Consider the following 3972-nt stretch of genomic DNA (forward strand, 5'->3'; position numbering starts at 1 on the left):
ATAAGGTGAGAGCTTTTTCTTCTTCTTTCTTTTCTTAGTGTGTGAAATAGAGTGTTAGTATTTTAGTGAGTAAAAAGGGAGGCGTGGGATTGAAAAAAGTAAAAGGGGGGCGCTTGTTTTTTAGTGAGAAGGAAAGGGAGGGAACTAGGAGGTAGAGTTTTGTCTTTTGTCTTTTTTTTTTTTTTAAGTTAAAATGATATAGTGTGTGTATTTTTTTTTTAACAACAATAATGTGGGGCTGGGTTTATTCAACAGTAATGTGACTTCTTTTTTTGTTTATAATTTATTAAAATTATGTATCTTGTTTATGACAATCACGTCACTTTTTTTTTTGGTCACTTTAAGATATCATTTTTTTTTAATTATTATTATGAAATCTCACTTCTTGCAAAAAATTTTAGCAAGCGTTCTTTTAAAAAAGTCAGGGAAATATAATTTCAATATTTTCATTTGTGGAAATATAACCTCATTATTTAAATAGTAAAAAAAAAACTTTGTGTATTTTATTTGGCAAAACCACTCCATTTGAAGGGAAAAAACATTTTCCACTTGACACCCGATTAACCAAATTTTGTTAAATTAATATTAAAAATGTTGTGTAGTAACCTGCTCACAAATTTCCAATATTATCTTATTTCATAATTAAAATTTATTGATTTCAATTTTTAATTAAAGAGTATTTTAAAATATTTAGTATGACATTTTTTTAAAAGTTTTTCAATGGGTTGTGGAGAGAATTGTCGTTGCAAGTATTTTGGTACTTGATAAACTTTGCATTATTAAATCTAACTTTGGCACAAGATGGATGCACGCCATTGTATCCACCTATCGTGAAACTTCAGTCACTAAAAATATCCAATACTCTTCCAAGAGAGTTATACACTATATAAATATTACTAAGAATCGAAAAAATGACCTACAAATTACATCCAAAATCCTGCAAAATGACCCCAATGGATTTGCATGTGACCTTTGACTTTGCCATTTTTGAACTTGAAATTGATAAAAGCATGAAAATCGAAAAAAAAAAAAAAAAAAAAAAAAAAAAAAAAAAAAACCTTAAAACACTTACCAATACCCAAAACCCACTAAAAAACTCCTAATCTACGTTATTTGATCAAATCCAGTGGTCCTAGAACCAACTTTGAAGTTTGACCAAAGATTGACCAAGTTTAATAGACGTTAACGAAGTTTCACAAGATTTGACTGCTCTGTTCTCACCTTTTGATCGTCTAATTGTTACTGTAATTTAAAAACACAAATATTTCACCACATTCTACCAATCCAATGGTCAGATTTTGGATCTCCATCTGGTTGCATGATGGACATGTGTTGTAGTACCCACCCACTAGGAAACTTTGTTTAATTAACCCCATTGACACAATCCAACCATCCAAAATTGCTAAAATACGCCATCCAAGCTAGGAAATAACCAAAATACCCATAAACTTCTAAAGTGACGAAAGTGCCCCTAAAAGCATCAAAATAATAAAAATACATTTTACTTCTGAAAAGACCAATATTGCCCTTAAGTACTTGGAGGGTTTGAAAGTTTTTTTTTTTTTTTTTTTTGCAGTTTTTAAAATTAAGAAAAAATTCTAGATTTTTCAGACAAAATTGAGGAAAATTACCATTCAAAGAAAATAATAATTATGGCCATATGTATGTTGGAAATCATCTTTACTGTGACAGATTTACCTTACCGTCATTAATACCTTTGCAAATAACAATGATATAGTAATGGAAAACAATTGTCAAACACATGAAAAATAAGGGCATGCCCCTTTTAAAAAAATTTATCATTGTCGATGGCTTAGGTCCATCACTAATATTATTTATTGGGAGGGATCCAATTCTATCACTAATACATTCTTTCTTTTAAATCAAATTAACTATTTACGACGGTTAGCATGTTTGTCGTAAATACAAACTCAATTAGAAAAATAAAAAAATTAATTGCAATGGATAAATGTTGTCACAAATATTGTGAAAATTAAGGGGGAATTTTCCCTCCAAAATATTTCACCATTTTCGATGGCGTCATGGCTATCACTAATACCCTCTTTTATATTTACGATGGAAGAATGTTTGTGCAAATAATAACACCATAAAAATATATATTTTGTATTTTCGATGCACAAAAGCTGTCACAATTGTTAATAGTTCCGACGGTTTTTCTTCAGTCGTCATAAATAATACCCACTTTTATATTACGATGGAAGAATGTTTGTCACAAATAATAACACCATAAAAAAAAAAAAATATATATATATATATATATATATATATATATATTGTATTTTCGACACACAAAAGCCGTCATAGGTGTTACTAGTTCTGACGGTTTTTATTTGGTCATCATAAATAATACTTTATTAGCGATGAACATTTTTTTGCTGTCGTAAAAAGTAAGGCGAGAAAACTTCCCTCCAAAACAAATCATATTTTCAACAAAAATAATAGGCATTTTTGACAAACTCTTTTTGCCGTCACAAATGTTTTAATATTTGACGAGTAATTGTCGACGAAAGAGACTTGCCGTCGAAAAAGCTAATTTTTCCGACTACTTTTTATAGTCGTCGAAAATGTTTCTGTCGCAAATAGCAATCTTTAACAAGGAAAGTAGTCAAATAGTAGATATAGTAATTAGAATGGAAATAAATATAGGAGGCCTACAATAAACGATCTTGATAGGCGAGAAGTTTAGGGAAATTGAACATATGGGATATAAATTATGCTATACAAGAAAAGATGAAAAAGAAAAATAGAAATGATATATGGATAATTAGGAGTGTGCATCAAACCTACTAACCTGAGAAACCCAATCCAACCCAATGCCTCAGGTTAGTTTTCGTGAGTTGGTGGGTTCAATTGGAATTTTATTTTGAGCCTTGGGTTAGTTTGGGTTCGATTTGATGGTCTTTTCATCCCATTTGACCCAACTGATCTACAATGTATATAAGTTTATTTTATTATCCTTATTTTAGTTTTTTTAGTTTGATTGTGTAACGACCCAAAGAAAAGCGCTAGCCACATATGCGTTATACCTCAAAAGGACTAGTCACAATTGAGACTCCTTGCAGTTGTTAATAAAGTCCAGTTCAACCCAGTAAATACCCGATGTGGGAGTCGTCACACACCCACACACATCACATAATCAATCAAATTAGGGCATCACAATCTCCTCCACTTAAATCTCTAACATCCTCGTTAGGGCCCACTTTGTGGAGTAGTGTCTCCGATCCCACACGGAGTTACCGGACCGACTCTGATACCATATGTAATGACTCAAGGAAAAGCGCTAGCCACACCTCAAAAGGACTAGTTACAATTGAGGCTCCTTGCAATTGTTAATAAAGCCCAGTTCAACCCAGTAAATATCCGATGTGGGACTCATCACACACCCACACATATCACACAATCAATCAAATTGAGGCATCACAAATTGACTTGGGTATTTTGAGAATTAGTTTTGATAAATTTGAAAAATAATTTAAGCATATTATATGAATTTTCATAGTTTATTGAAAAGTGTTTAAATAATTGATGAAAACTCAATTTTTTTACGAGATATTAAACATGTATTCACAATTTACCAATCCAACCTAGCTCATGTGGGTTGAGTTGGGTTGATTTCTACACATGTAATGGATTGGATTGAGTTAGGAATTTCTCGTCCCAACAAGGTTGAGTTACATTGAAAAAACCTTTCAACCTAATCCATTCAAACCCTAGTTTTGTTTGATAGAAAAATTATAAATTTTCCATGTCATTTTATTGGTTCCTTTTAAAACATCATAGAGTGAATAGTATGTTTGAATGTTAGAGACGACTCAAACTTTCACCATCGGCAAATGCACTTCCCTTTAATTTGCATGATTGTACAACATGATTAACAATTTCTACTTTAACTAAGCATAGAAGTGTTACAGTTCCCTATCATATAAGAGCATGCAAGCAATCCATGCAAAG

The sequence above is a fragment of the Castanea sativa genome, chromosome 10 (assembly GCF_040712315.1).
Source record: "Castanea sativa cultivar Marrone di Chiusa Pesio chromosome 10, ASM4071231v1".
NCBI lineage: Eukaryota > Viridiplantae > Streptophyta > Magnoliopsida > Fagales > Fagaceae > Castanea > Castanea sativa.